General features: G+C 47.5%; 1 protein-coding gene and 2 long non-coding RNA genes across 8 annotated transcripts in view; 2 read left to right on the forward strand and 1 right to left on the reverse strand.

The window, feature by feature from the left end:
- LOC136793118 (uncharacterized) overlaps positions 1–2,077 on the forward strand; it is a 44,877-nt gene extending 42,800 nt beyond the window's left edge. The window contains exons 4-5 of one of the 2 annotated variants that reach the window (XR_010837983.1): positions 342–566; positions 1,868–2,077. This is a non-coding gene — a long non-coding RNA (uncharacterized lncRNA). Of the gene's footprint in view, positions 1–341 lie in introns of both variants that reach the window. The other variant, XR_010837982.1, reaches the window with a different exon arrangement.
- Positions 1–5,961, reverse strand: part of ZDHHC7 (zinc finger DHHC-type palmitoyltransferase 7) — a 30,097-nt gene extending 24,136 nt beyond the window's left edge. For 2 of the 5 annotated variants that reach the window (XM_067020278.1, XM_067020276.1), the window contains exons 1-2: positions 5,388–5,923; positions 2,569–2,909 (exon numbers count right to left, since the gene is read on the reverse strand). The gene's annotated coding sequence lies outside the window, so the exon portion shown is untranslated. Of the gene's footprint in view, positions 1–2,568; positions 2,910–4,709; positions 4,786–5,387 lie in introns of those variants that run through there. The other 3 variants (XM_067020277.1, XM_059045519.2, XM_067020275.1) reach the window with 3 other exon arrangements.
- LOC131745214 (uncharacterized) lies at positions 5,625–14,428 on the forward strand. The gene is made up of 2 exons (XR_010837984.1): positions 5,625–6,142; positions 13,710–14,428. It is a non-coding gene; the product is annotated as an uncharacterized lncRNA (long non-coding RNA).
- The last annotated feature ends 1,352 nt before the right edge of the window (positions 14,429–15,780 follow it).

Raw genomic sequence — 15,780 nt, forward strand, 5'->3', positions numbered from 1 at the left:
GGGGAAGGAGAGAGACCCACGCTGGCAGGGCTTTTGCTGGGTGTGTCACTTGGAGCACACAGGTTGCAGGAGGCAGCCTCAAAGGCACGTGTACACAAACGCCAAAGCTTCCACCTTTATCCCCATACCAGAGCCACAGCCTGAAAGTCAAATGGAGGAGCTGTTTTTAAAAATCCCAACATGGTAACTTTACCTCAAGCATTCCAAAGCCAGAGACAAAAAGAACCCGAGTCCCCAAACCCTTCAAGTGTCCCGTCCCAGGGAAAAGCTGAGCCTGAACCAAGCTGGTGAATCCCCGCCTCTTCCCTTACCTTCCTAAATGGGGTTTCTTTGTTTAATAGGAAATGAACTTTTATAACATCAGACTTGCCCAAACCTGCAACACGAGGCACATCTGACCCGCTCACGGTGAACCTAGCTCTCAGATGCAAGTTAACGACAACGTAAGATACTGGACCGTGAAAGGACAGGCCAGTTCCTGAACATCTGCTATGTGTCAGGACCCCTGTATACATCATGACGGTCAACCCCGCCACTACCCTAAAAAACGACGTGCTCGCTGAGGGGTGAGGAAAGTGCGCCTTCGAGCTGCAGCACCCTGCCCAAGCTCGCGGCCAGCCAAGCGTGCAGTCGGGGCTGTTCCGACTCCAAAGCCCACGCCCTTCCATGAAAACACACCACCTCCCTGAGCACTTGGTTTCGGAAAACGCGTTCCCTAACGAGGACACTGAGTCTGGGAAACACGGACCGCTAAGATTTCAAAACGTTCCGACCAGAAATACTGTTAAGAGCCTGTCTCAAGAGAAACTGGAAGCTTCTCTACCCTGCCTGCCCCCTGCTTATTACTGGGTCTGCAAACGCACTGCGCCCTGTCCCAGAATGACCCGAGCCACCAGCTTAACACAGAGCCGGCCTCTCCTTCCATTTACTGATGACACTCCTCACATAGCCAGCATTTACTAAGCACCTTTTAACCTCTGGACACAAGGCCTCCTCTTCCCTCATTCCTACATGCTGCCGACGCTTCCTGCTTACAGCTCTGACCCTTCCCGTCCCACCTTTCCCACAACCCAAGCTTAGGCCCCCTCACCCCTGGCTGTACCTCTGTAGAACCCTAACCAACACAGGCGCCAAACCTTGGGACCATGGCATCCAAGGCGCCACTGACTCTGGCACCCCTGCCCTGCCAGGCTCTCCCACGCAGCGTTCATCCTGGCTCCCCTGCAGGCCTGTTCACACCTCTGTGCTTCAGCCCACTGTTTCCTCCACTTAGAAGACGCTCGCTCCCTGCCTGTTTACCACGCGCCACTATGTACAAACCACTGCGGGATAAGCGTCCTCAAAACTATGAGGCGCTGTACCAATATAAGGCATTATCTTGGCCCCATGAAGAGTCTGGATTTATTAGACAATCATTAAAATTCTGCTAGAGGTTTTTCAAGAACAGAATGAAGTAGTAAGCAAGACAAAGATACGTCTGTAGATAGAGGCAAAGAAGTGAGTGAAGGAGAAAAAAAATCTGAGGCAAGTGAGAGTAAGTGACTAAATGCCGTCCCCTAACAGGCAGACCCAAGTACGGACACATGTTAAACTGGAAAGGAGGCGTCTCTCCTCCTCAGAGGGAAGGGGAAGAAAAAGACTGATGGGCATTCAGAGACAGCTCGGCTAGAACGGAGTCAAAGTTGAGAGAGCTCTCCCAGCAGCCTCTGCTCCACGATCTGTAAGGGAGAGTCCCTTGTCAATGGTAAAGCAAAAAAAGTGTGTGTGTATATATAATATATATATACATATATATATAATTTTAAGTGAGGTATAGTTGATTTACAATATATAGGTTTCAGGTGTATGACTTTCACAATTTTTAAAGGTTCTATTCCACTTATGCTGCAACTAAGGAGCCCCGGAGCCACAACTAAGCAGCCTGCCTGCCACAACTGAGAAGCCCACATGCTGCAACTAAAGAGCCAACGAGCTGCAACCTAGGAGCCCGCCTGCCACGACTGAGACCCGGTGCATCCAAACAAATAAATAAGTATTTTTTAAAAAAATTGGCTATGTTCCCTGAGTTTTACGATATATCCTTGTAGCGTATTTACTAACGATGGTTTGTACCTCTGAATCCCCCACCCCTTTCTTGCCCCTCCCCTTCCCTCTTCCCCACTGGTAACCACTAGTTTGTTCTCCTATAGCTGTGAGTCTGCATCTCTTTTTAAAAAGTGTATTTTTAAAGAAGGTACTGTGAATGAAGGAAGGATGCCATGTAATAAAGAATTTAACTATGCTCAAAAGAAGGTCTGGCCTTTATTGTCAGTCGGCTGACAATCTGATTTAGGATGGGGACTGGCCACACCAGAAAGACCAAAAACATGATTTAGGGTGTGGGGCTCTGGGTCACGCAGTATCAGTTGACCTGGAAACTGAGATCAACCTTGTGGGCGGTCAATCAGTCCATCATTTATGCCCATGTCACAGAAGCCCAATAAAGACTCCAAACACCGCGGCTCAGGTGAGCATCCCTGGTTGGCGATACCCAGTGCCCAGTGTCGCGTGTCAACGCCAGTTACGTACCATGTTCCAACTCCTTGGGGAGAGGACAATGGAAGCTCCATGTTTGGTACAGCCCCAGATTCTGTCCTAAAGCCGCTTCACTTGGCTGACTTTAATAAACCATAACTCTGAGCGCACAGCTTTCAGTGACTTCTGTGCGGCCTTCTAGCTAGTGATCGAGCCTGAGGGTGGCGTGGGGAACCCCCAGACTTGCAGCTGGTGTCAGAAGTGGCGGTGGTCTCGTGTGGACTGTTCCCTCTCAGCTTTGCAGCTGACCAACTCTGCAGGTGGCCCAAACTCTTCTCAGGCGCTACAGCTGAAGGCTCACACGCAACTTGTTAACCTGACCCTGGAAACTGGCTCTGGGGACAAAAAGGAGCAAGAGTGACTGTTTAGACTCTATACTTTATGCTCTGCTCTAGTGTTTGAACTTTTTTTTTTTTTTTTTTAACAAAACAAGCATGTATTACCTCTATAATTAAAACATTACTTTTAAGAAACATACCCCCAAAAAGCTGCTTTAAGAAAACTATCTTGTAGAGTTGCTCAGCATGGACTGGAGCAGGGAAATTCTGGAATCATCAGGAAAACTACTTCTCAATTCATCCCAAGCATTAACTTCATATGTGAAATTACTGCTCGTTTCATTTCCTCAAATTAACAAAGACTATGTGATTTATGTCACCAGAGGGTCCAAGCCTTGCAGGTAACAGTTTCAGTAAGAATGTAAAAGCATGTCCAGACTTTTGACTGGCTCAAGACTGTTCTTATACAAAGTTCCTTTCAGTACTTTCTCTCTCGCGCTGACAGGGTCATTCTATTCACGCTAGTATTTGTCCTTTCTAGAAGAGGATTTCTGCTTTGATAGTGCGTTGATTAGCAAGGCTGAAAATTCCCAATTCACTCACTGTAATCGAGGCAGGCTCTGAGTCATTGGTAAAAAAACAACAATTTCTGTATACATCTCTACCCACTTTGCTTTGACGTGAGATGTGTGCATAAAGAGTTCCAATTGTTGCTTTATGAATTATTTAGGAAATTACTATCAAATAGTCTCATGCTCCTCCACCTCGCAACTTAAAAGCCCACCTACCAGCCTCACTCCTGAAAGCACACAATCCAAGTAATGTCAGTCACTCGACCCTTCTATTTACCAGATCTTCAAGAGGTGCAATTTAAGACGTCTGTTCCATTCCGTTTTTCAAATATCCCAAGAGCCTTTCTCTTTAATCAAGTATTCTGGGGCTTCCCTGGTGGTCCAATGGCTAAGACTCCACGCTCCCAGTGCAAGGGGCTTGGGTTTGATCCCTGGTCAGGGAACTAGATCCCACATGCCGCAACTAAGAGTTCGCATGCTGTAACTAAGTTTGCATGCTGCAACGAAGATCCCGCATGCCGCAACTAAGAGCCTGCGCAGCCAAAATAAATAAATTTTTTTTAAAAAAGTACTCTGACTTCCAAGGAAGCAAATTTAGGGCGTGGGCTTTCTCTAGTTGCGGCGAGCAGGGGCTACACTTCGTTGTGGTGCACGGGCTTCTCACTGCGGTGACTTCTCTTGTTGCAGAGCACGGGCTCTAGGTGTGTGGGCTTCAGTAGTTGTGGCTCGCGGGCTCAGTAGGTGTGGCTTACAGGCTCTGGAGCGCAGGCTCAGTTGTTGTGGGCCAAGGGCTCAGTTGCCCCGTGGCATGTAGGATCTTCCCAGACCAGGGCTCGAACTCATGTCCCCTGCATTGGCAGGCGGATTCTTAACCGCTGAGCCACCAGGGAAGTCCCCAAGGTGACTTTCTAAAAAGGTGACTTCAGATAAGTAAACGTTGTTAAGACAGTATCAAAAAGATTAAATCTGACTTTTAAAAAGGTGACTTTAAGCAAATAAAATTTGTGAAAGTATCAACAGATTAAATTCATCTTTAAGGCGAAGACTCTAAGAAGGAATATACATTGGCCCAGATTTCTAGACCATTTGAGACAGCAGTAGTAAAACAGATAAATCTATGTGCATTAAGTACAAACACTAAGCAGACTGCAAACATTAAACACTGTAGCATTGCTTGGACAGCCCTTTACACCACCTGGTCAGTAAAAGAAGCTACAGAGCAGCTACATCAACCGTTCTTAACCACCACCCCCCCACCAAAAAAAAAAACCAAAAAACTGGTTACCCATAAGCCAATAAAGTGTGTCCATCCAACAGCGAAAAGAGACTTAGTTTCAGCAGCAATGACTCCTCAGGAGAGATGAGCCTTGGCGACAGCAAGAAAAGATGCAAACATTGCCCTGAAGGCTGACCTGACTGTCCCAGGTGCCCTGGCAGGCAATCCCCCAAAGATCATTGGCAGGGGAAGGGAAGAAAAGGAAGAAGGTGGGCAAAGAATAAAAAAAATAAAATTAAAACTTACAAGGGAGGGAAGAACAGGCGCATTCATTCGAGAAGCCATGGGCGACGTTAGAGGAAGTCCACTGTAACGCACGCCTATAAACTACTCCTTACAGCTTACACAGGATTTACTGCCACTCTTCTGACTCCAACAGCAACCCCGTTGTTAGTTATTAAAGGAGAAAACAGTGGCTCGGAGACCTGAGTGTCACACCCAAGGTCAGGCAAAAAGCTGGGGCTGCAATTCGGGCCCTACCCTGAAAGATGCACTAACGAGTGATAAGGAGACACCTGGAAGAGAAGTCAAGCGCTGGCACAGAGGTGCCCCCGAGGAACTCGGGAAGGTCGTAGGTGCGGGGTGGGGTGGAGGAAATGGAGCAGGGGGCCTGGGGCTGGCGGACGGGGGCCTGGAGTGGCCGGGAGACCCGGGCGCGAGCAGCCCACCCCGGCCCACCGCACTCACCCGAGGCCCGGGCGGGGTCGCCCGGCGCTGCGGCTCCTCCCGGCCTGCGGCGGCGGCGGCGGCGACTGCAGCGGCCGAGGCAGGGACGCATCATGCGGCCGCACTCATGGCCGGGCCGGAGGGGGCCCCGCGGCTCGGCTCGGTCCTGCCGGGCCGGTCGGAGGGAGGCGGCCTCCGAGCGGACACGAGAGACACAGCCCAACCTGGAGAGCTTGGCGGCACGACCCCCGGAAGTGAACCCCGCGTGGTCAGCGGCGCCGCGTTTGCGCAGTTCCGGTCGCGCCGCTCCCGGCAGCGGAGACGGGTGCTTGAGGTGGTTTGCTGGGACTCACAGGCCGGGATCCCTCTGGAACAGATACGGCTCTTAGTCACAAGGTCCCCTCGCTAAAATAAAGGGATCCATCCAGACTGAGGTCCGGAAGAGAAAGGATGAGGGCTACGGGCTGCCGCAAGGTCCAAACCGCGCGGCTAGGCTTTTTGACTTGGGGAGGAGTTCTTGCCGGGGTTTACTGAGCCCGCGGTGGCCCTTCTGAGCCAGCGTTAGGTGTGGCCTGTACGGCGTGCGAGGACGGAACACGGGTTAATGGAGAAGCGCGAGTGAGAACGACGGAGCCAGAAAGCACGTGGGGAGTAGGGGAAGCGCCGTTGGATGCGCGATTCCCGATTCGCTGAGCCTCTGGTTCCCCTCTGAGCGACCTGGAAACCATGGCATCCCAGCGATTCCTTCCAGATGCTAAGTCCTAAGTTTCTTGAAGGTGGAAACGTGGTTGGGTATTGTTTGGCTTTTTTTGGGGTGGGGGTGGTATTTCCTACAATATTAGGGACAATTTCCGCAGGGCTGGGAAGTAGGCGCTCAGTGTTTGTTATTAAACTCTTAAGTACCCACTAACTAGTAAGATTGATTAGAAACGGTAATTACAGCTGCGGGATCTATCAGGCTCTCACTGCCTGCCAGCCACCTTTTCACAACTTACCGTTCTTAACTCCCAGAAACGCTTATCTAGCCAAGCTTTTGGAAGTAAGGGGTGCATTAATCATCAAAATTTGAACTTTAAAAGCTTAAAATTTTGTTACTGTACCTCTGCATTCACAATGGGGCTATGCATTCAGTCAACCCTCATTGAGCCTCCTCTCTCCTGGTCTGTTTATTCCCACAAGGAAGAAAAGTGGGGTAGGCCTCCAATCCGTGGTCAATTCTTTTTGCATAGGCTGAAAGAGAGGATGATTGTCTTTGGAGAACATCAAGACTACAAGTGCCTGCTATGCTTAAGATAAACTTGCTGTGAGCAAGTTAAGAGTATCTTTTTTTGTAACTGAAGTATAGTTGATTTATAATATCGTGTTAGTTTCAGGTGTACAACACAGTGATACATATATATACATATGTATCCTTTTTCAGATTCTTTTCCCTTATAGGTTATTACAAAATAATGAGTATAGTTCCTTGTGCTATACAGTAGGCCCTTGTTGGTTATTTTATATATAGTAGTGTGTATGTTAATCCCAACCTCCTAATTTATCCCTCCCCCCAAAAGAGTATCTTTAAATAAAAAAAAGCTTAAATCATGACCGTCCTACAAATAGAAACACATGTCAAAGATTTAATTTAACTCACTAATTCATGAGGAAGTAGGTAAGATGATACATGTGGTTCAGAGATGAATCCAAAAGGCAGGCACATGTATGCAGTCAGGAATGCTGCAATACATTTGCTTAATAGAGCCAAAACTGGCTTCTTCTACAATGGGGAAGTCAATTGAACTTCTACCAGACAAGATTCATTTGTATGTCGGATATCGGTGGACAAAAATTGTAACCAAGTTGGTCAACTGGACCTGCACCGGAGTCCTAGCTCCAGCCAAGACCTCCTGTCTTTTTCCAATCAGATTCGCACAGACAATGATGAAACCAGTGCTGAGACTGGAACGGTGCCGGCTGTATTTAGTGGCCAAAGAATGGAAAGGGGGAATCTAGTTCGCAAATCAACTTCTCAACGCAATTCAGGTGGAGCCACCAACTATATTGGCAGGTCGAGGTAAAAAGCAGGCAGTTGGAAGGAGTGGGGGGAATATTCATGACTTAATGGAGAACAGGGGTGTGCTTTGGACCTGGGACTGTTGCAACGCTCCTTTTCAGTCCTTATATGGGCTTTTCTGGTTGTTGTCATGGCAACCGTCAACTTCCTGGCCCTGGTGGGTGTGTCGTTTAACATATGCTAATATATTACAGTCAGAGTATAATGAGGCTCAGGGTCTGCTGGAAGTCAAATCTTCCGCCATCTTGGGCCTGGTTGGTTCTAACCAGTTCTTTTTTTTTTTTTTTTTTTTCCTCTTTGCCGTTTCCTCCTGAAACTTAGATAAGAATAATTGGTTTCCGTTCGAGGGAGGGGCAGGGGTATGATTCTGGGGCAACAGCCTTGGTAACAGAATCACTTGGATTGCTTTAATTCTCCAAAACCTATAGAGTTATAATTATAAATAGCTTAAAGCAAAGAAAAAAATCCATAGAACCACATAACCCAAGGGTGTGCATGACAACACCTTGTTGTCCATTGAAGGCACCCAATAATGTTTTTTGACCCATTTCAGAGTCTTTCACAAAAAGACTTAGTTGTCCTCTCCCCACACTTGTATAGGCTTGTTTACTGTAACTTTAAAATCGCATTGTTGCGAAAGGAAATAGCACAGTAAAATCATTCATTAAAATATTTAACAGGGATGACAGCAGTTGACAAAAACAATTCAACTCTTTCAAGGATTTTCATCTCTTAACAGACTTTGATATGTGGTCTTCTGCAAGTCATTTCCCCTCTCCAAACCTCAGCTTTTTTTTTTTTTTTTTTTAATCTCTAAAATATGAGCTCAGACTTGATTTCTAAGGTTTCTTCCTGTTCTGAGACTGTGGTTCAACACAGTTTTTTGCCTCACCTTGATTTCATAAGGCCCATAGAACCAAAAACCTAACATCGGAGGCCCTTGCAGGGGTGCAAAACATCCCATCTTCAGGATTAGTTCTGTTTACCCGTCAGGAGCTAGTTTCCAGCTAACCACTCATCCCAGGAAATAGTTCTTTTTAAAGTGGACCCTCTCTTCAACCACGTGAAAAGATCCTCAGCCTCATTCAAAGTAAAAGGAATGAATGCAAATTTAAAGTAACAAGAGACCCCATTTTTCACCTAGTGAGTTGGCAAAGATGAAAGTTTGGTGATTCTCTGTTGGCAAGGCAGCCCAAATGGGTGCCATTGTCAATTTATTCAGCTCTCTACAGAGCAAGATAGCAATGTGAATCACAAAAATCTAAGTGTGCCTACCCTTTGACCCAGCAGTCCCACTCAGGAATTTATCCTACGGATAGACTCACCCATGTACACAAAGATGTTTGCACTTCAGTATTTACAGTAGGATGTTTGTAGAAGCAAACAACTGCATCGCTCTGTATGCCATCAGTATATTAAATAAAGTATGTTATACATACAAATGGAATGCTGTGGTGTGCAGTGGCCTTTGAGGTATATTAAGTCCATTGTGTAAAACTGTGTATTTGTGTAAAAAAGAAGATTTTGGGGATATATATGTTTATATGTACACAGAATATCCCTGGAAAAATATACAAGGAATAGGTCTGTAACTTGTTAAGCTTGTAAACCATGTATCCATTTTTAAATACATAAAAATTAAAAATAAATGAGACAACCCAATAGAACAATTGGCAAAACACAGGTACTTCACAAAAGAATATCCAAAACATGAAAAAATGCTCATTTTCATTAGTCATCAGGGAAATGCAAACTTAAACCACAATGAGATCGTATTTACACACCCACTAGAACGGCTAACGTGAAAAAACAAGTGCTGGCAAACGTAGAAAAACTGGGACTTCCATACACTTCACTGCTGGAGGTAGGAATGTGATTATTAAACTGCCCAGGACGACTGTTAGGAGTAACTGCTGAGGGTGGACCAAAAGACTTGTGCTAGAATGTTCCCACAATATACAGTACAGTGATGTTCATGGATGTTTAAGTTGTTTGTAGTTTGGGGATCGAACGAATGAATCGTGGTATACGTATACAGTGAAATACTGTACAGAATGAAAGTACACACTACATACAACAATACAAATAAATCGCACAAATAGGATGTTGAATAAAAGAAGCAAGGGGCTTCCCTGGTGGCGCAGCGGTTGACAGTCCTCCTGCCGATGCAGGGGACACGGGTTCGTGCCCCGGTCCGGGAAGATCCCACGTGCCGCGGAGCGGGTGGGCCCGTGAGCCATGGCCGCTGAGCCTGCGCGTCCGGAGCCCGTGCTCCACAACGGGACAGGCCACAACAGTGAGAGGCCCGCATATCCCAAAAAAAAAAAAAAAAAAAAAAAAGCTCAAAGTTGGGCAAAACTGATCTTTGGTGTAGGAGGACAGGGCAGGGCAGTGCTGACTGCTGAGATGGGGGTGTTAGGGCGCTAGTTATATTGTTTCTTGATCTGGCTGCTGGTTGTATGGGTGTTCACTTGGTAAAAATTCAGCCACGTACACTTATGGTTTGTATGCTGTACTTGAAGTAAACTGTGGGAGAAAGAGAGACTTCCAAGGGTTGTACGGTGGAAAATCAGAAATTTCTTCAGAAGGGAGTTTGGGTGGTTTCTTATTTTTTCCACTGAGATCGTGATGTTGAATGCATCAGGAAGCCAGAAGGTTGAAACTCCACAACCCGTGGTGTTGAACAAGGCCCCAGAAGTCCAGAAACCCAAAGTGGTATGATATGTTCCTGAATTCCTTTTCTCTGGGCCACCTCACCTCCAGCTGTGGGTAAAGCCTGCTGGGGCAGCAGGCCTGTGCTTGGGGCTCTGTGTCCCCTGGATGTCCCAAGCTTGCTGTCTCATGCCCTTCAGGACTTGACTCGGAGCACATCTTCCTCGCCGGCACCCCGTTGAAAAATTCTCCCTCTCTCCCATTCCTGCAACAGTCCACTGCCCCCTGCCTGCTTTGCTCCTGGCCACAAGTCAGCTAACATCCTCTGTCACTTAGTTATCGCGTTGTTTATCCCTCATGCAATGCAAGCCTCATGAAAGGCAGGGATTTTGTTGGCCTCGTTCGCTGTCAAAATGCAGCGACTCAATAAATATGCATTGAATGAATGAATGAACAGGCCATGCTTGGCCCCTTTTTCAGACGAGGAAACAGGCCCAATGAGTTTAAGGAGTGCTGAAGGTCATACAGCTAGGAGAGGAGCCTCGCTGCCTCACAGACTCTCTTTATCCTCATGTCTGTGAAACCGGTACGGTCTCTTTGTACAGCTGAGAAAACAGGCTCGGAGTTAAGTGATCGCCGCAAAGAAGCTAGCCTGCAGACCTCATTCTGTCCAGCTCTGAAGATCCTGCTCTTCATACCATAACATTGTCACTCTCGAAGGAGCCCGAGGCCATGCGCTATACATAGCAGCTCTATGACAAGTCCTGAGGGCTCACCTGGGATGTGAGCCTCAGCTCCTCCTACCAGGACCTGATCCACCAAGTTACCTGGAAGCAAGTCTCTGCTCATTTGTGCTCTGGCTCCAATAACTCAGTCCTCTTCTTTTCCTCCACCTCCATCCCCCCTGATCCTTACGTGAAACCTATATTGGTTCATTCCACAAATATTTAATCGTCTACTCTCGGAACCATGTTAAGTGCTGCAGACACGGGTGAGCAAACCCAGGCAAAGTTCCTCCCTGTTGAGCTCAGAGACTAATTAAACAGATTAAAAAGTGGACAGTTACAAACGGGTGTGCTCCTATAAAGGAAAAGGACGTGTGTGGTGAGCAAGTATACCTGGGTATCTGACCTGATCTGGGGGTCACAGTGGAAGGCTTCCTTTAGGGTGTGATATGTGAAGAACAAGGGTATTTTGATGAGTAAAGGAGCGCAGGGGGTGGAGGTAGAGTTCCAGGCAAGGGGATAAGTGGGGAGGTCCTCCATGGGAAGCAACATGGATTGTTTGGAGTTCTATAAGGAGCCCTGTGTGGAGGGCATGGAGGGAGTGGCTTGAGACTCGGCTGGAGAGCTTGGGAAGGGACCAGGTCATGCAGGACCCTAACAACCATTTGAGGGATTCTGGCCACATCTGAGGGGGGAAGCCACTGGAAGGTTTGATCCCATTTGTGGTTTTTAAAGGTCACTCCAGGGAGTTCCCTGGTGCCCTAGTGGTTAGGATTGTGGGCTTTCACTGCCATGGCCCTGGTTGGGGAACTGAGATCTCGCAAGCTGCGTGGTGCAGCCGAAAAAATAATAATAATTTTTAAAAGGTCACTCCAGCGGCTTCCTGGAGAACAGACTGGAGCAGGGAAAGAACAGGTGCAGGGAACCGTCAACTAATAAATGTTGATGGAGCAAAAATCGAATCCCAATGCTCACCGTTTTGCAGCTACCGTAGCATTATCATCAATGGGTGCTAAGCCACTGGGTGAGAGTTCATTGGAAGGCAGGATATTTAAGTAGTCTAAAGGTATCTTCCCGACAGGTTACCAATTGCTTACAAAGGGGAAAAAGTACCCTTACAGTGGAGAAATATATCACCGTCTCAACCTCGGGTCAAACATAGCATCAGCAATAATGAGACAAACGAATGCGTGTGCCTCCTGATAGGATATGCACTGAGGACACACTTCAGTTATGCGGCACTGCTGTCAAAAATGTGTTACCTGGGGACGTCCCTGGAGGTCCAGTGGTTAAGGATCCATCTTGCAATGCAGGGGACACGGGTCCGACACCTGGTTGGGGAACTAAGATCCCACATGCGGCGGGGCAATAAGGCTGCGCGCAATGGCTCGAGAGAACGGCACGCCTCAACAAAAGAGCCCGTGTGCCGCAAACCAGACCGGGTGCAGCCAGTACATAAATAAATAATATATAAGAAAAAGTAGAAACAAAAATGTGTTCCCTGACTTTATACAGGAGCAGGCAGAAAAATCTAAACTGAGAGACATTTACACAACATACAGCCTGTACTCTTTTTTTACTTTAAAAAATTTTACTATTTATTCATTTATTTTATTTTATTTAGTTTTGGCTGCATCGGGCCTCTAGTTGCGGCACGTGCAGGATCTTCATTGAGGCACGCAGGCTCTCTTGCTGAGGCGCACAGGCTCAGTAGTTGTGGCACGCGGGCTTAGTTGCGCCGCAGTTGCCCCGCGGCATGTGGGATCTTAGTTCCCTGACCAGGGATTGAACCCGCATCCCCTGCATTGTAAGTCGGATTCTTTAACACTGGACCACCAGGGAAGTCCCGAGTTTGTACAGATCAGTGTCTTGAAGGACAGAGAAAAGCTGAGAACTATTCCAGATTAAAGGAGACTGCCTTTGAAGATGGAGGAAGGGGCCTCACGCCAAAGAACGCAGGCAGCCTCTAGAAGCTGGAAAAGGCAAGGAAATCATTCTTCCTGAGCCCCCAGAAGGAATGCAGCCCTGCTGATACCTCAATTTTAAGACCTGACCTCCAGAACTGTAAGATAATAAATTTGTGTTGTCTTAAGCCCCTAAATTTGTGGTCATATTGGGGGAAGGGAAAACAGACATGATGTGCGACCAGAAACAAAGAACTGACGCTCAGCCACGTTGCCTGCTTTACCCTGTATAGTTCTTTTTCGGATTCATCCTCTAATCAAAGTATTTTGAATATTGATTCACCCATCAAATAAATATACTATTTCTCCCACCTTTTCTTCCTGCCCGTTATACAATATCACAAGATATCTTAGCAAATGCTTGGTTCCAGGTATCTGTTGCTGTCCCCCCTTTAAAAAAAAAAAAATTATTTATTTATTTTTGGCTGCGTTGTGTCTTCGTTGCTGCGCGCGGGCTTTCTCTAGTTGCAGCGAGTGGGGGGCGACTCTTCGTTGCGGTGCGCGGGCTTCTCATTGCGGTGGCTTCTCTTGTTGTGGAGCACGGGCTCTAGGTGCGCGGGTTTCAGTAATTGTGGCACACGGCCTCAGTAGATGTGGCACACGGGCTTAGTTGTTCCGCGGCATGTGGGATCTTCCCGGACCAGGGCTCGAACCCCTGTCCCCTGCGTTCGCAGGAGGATTCTTAACCACTGCGCCACCAGGGAAGTCCCTGTTGCTTTCCCTTACCTGCCCCAAATCCACCCCTCTTCTCCTGGCAAGAGCACCTCAGTTTCCCATGGTCACCCACACTTCCCTTCCTCTCCACCCAGTAGTTAGGTGGGGCTGACCCCCAAAACCTGGCCTCAGCGGCTGGTTTAATGGCACATGAATGCTGCTGGTCCATTCAGACCAAATCCTGAGACGTTTGCTGGAAATAGTGAAGGAAAAAATTCTTTTTTTCCCACAGGGTCTGCTAAGTCGAGAGAACGGAAACCTGTTGCTGCTGAAGACCACTGATCTGAGCATGAAGCCCAGCTCAGAGGGAAGCAGTCAAGAAGGGCAGAGAGACCAAGTTCTGATGACATCACTTGGCCCCTGGATCGCTGGGCCAACCCCAGAAGTTTTCAGTTTTTGAAAAACCAGTTTGCCGGGATTTCTGTCACTTATTACTGAAAGAATTTTGATAAATATACCTTCCAGGTCCAAGTACACTACTTCTATCATATTTCCTTGAATTACCAGTCTATAGATTTCATAGCTTGAAATCTATAGACTGGTTAAGGCAGCATGACTTGGTCTTTGACATCGATGCTTCCTCTTCTGAGGGGTCACAGATATTTTTCATGAGTTATCTGGTCTGAATTCTTCACAGGCCCAATGTCAAGTTCACTGGTCTGTGGTTTGTAGAACTCACTTCCCCCTCGCCTTTTTTTTTTGTTTTTTTTTTTAAATTGCGGTACGCGAGCCTCTCGCTGCTGTGGCCTCTCCCGTTGCAAAGCACAGGCTCCGGACGCACAAGCTCAGCGGCCACGGCTCACGGGCCCAGCCACCCCGCGGCATGTGGGATCCTCCCGGACCGGGGCACGAACCCGTGTCCCCTGCATCGGCAGGTGGACTCTCAACCACTGCGCCACCAGGTAACCACCCCCCCCTTTTTTTTTTTAAATAAATGAAATGGCCATATCATCTGCCTCTCTCCAACTTCCTGGCAAGTACAGATAATATCTTTTATGTGGTATGAAGAGATAAGGTCCATATGAATCTCTTGAGGAGAAATGACATTTCCCCCAAATGGAATACGACCCTGAATGAACTCACATTTTCCAATTTTCATGAATAGTTGGTACCTCCAGAGTCAGAACAAGGCCGCCGGAGCCCATGCCTAGTTCTGGGTTCACTCACTGAACCAAGGGAGGGCTTCCTCTAGCCACAGATATGACCCTCCTCCATCCCATAAAGTCTTCACAATGGGCTTGTATTCTGCTGGATGCAGGGCAGAAATGCACAGGGACCAATGGCACGCCCACCAATCTGTAGTGCCCACATAAGGGAATGAACTGCCCCTTACACTCCTTCCCTTCCTGAATTCACACCAATCTTAGAACACCCAGAGAGCTGGTTTCTTGCACATGACGGCTACACTGAGCTGGTCAAGCAAATCTCGAATGGACCCGTGGTGCCGAAGGCTCCATAAGTCTTGTGGAACCACAGCTCCCAGCTTTGTCCTCCCCGTTGGTCCCTTTAACTTCCCCCAACAAGTTTTTTTTTTTTTTCCTTAACCTTTTGTCCATACCACACGGGCATGCAGGAAGGATCTTAGTTCCCCAACCAGGAATCGAACCCATGCCGCCTGCAGTGGGGAAGGGAGTCTTAATCACTGGACTGCCAGGGAAGTCCTCCTTCCCAGAAAGTCTTTTAAGTTCAATAGGCCACCTTCCCAGCGATCAGCAACTCCATGCTTGGGGCACAGGAAAGATACTTGATCATCAATCCATATGCCATCTTTTCTCCCACATGGCAGGTCTTTAGATCCTCCTGCCTAACTGCTAGGACTTCGGAGAACCCAGAGTTTTCTGAAATTGACAGTCTGCCCTAGTTCAGATACCAGGGCATTCATTGAAAGGTAGAGCTTTATTATGTCACACAGCCAACCCCCAGAAGGAGCACTGTAGCTCTGCAGTGTAGCTCTGGAAATGTCTTTAGAGAATTCGAGGCATCAGAGCCCACACTCTGTTTTGCTAGGTGCTGGAACCAAGTTTGCCATAACCGCAAAATTACTGGGAGCGGGTGTCAGTTTACATTTCTGTACTTGCTCTAGAACTGAAAAAGCTCCCGTAGGAGATACTTTTATTTTTTACCTTTTGTGGCTTTGGTTTGTTTGTTTGAATTGAAGATCGTGGAAGAAACGCAAACCTGACAGCCTGAAAATTGTGTTTATTGTATCTGGTGAAAAGATGCTGATTGGCCTAGACGTTTTGGAGCAGAAGGTGAAATCCATCGGCTTTTAAGAAGCCCTCTTTCAAAAAAATCAATCGGCC

This window comes from Kogia breviceps, chromosome 18, assembly GCF_026419965.1.
Source record: "Kogia breviceps isolate mKogBre1 chromosome 18, mKogBre1 haplotype 1, whole genome shotgun sequence".
In the NCBI taxonomy this organism is placed as follows: Eukaryota; Metazoa; Chordata; class Mammalia; order Artiodactyla; family Physeteridae; genus Kogia; species Kogia breviceps.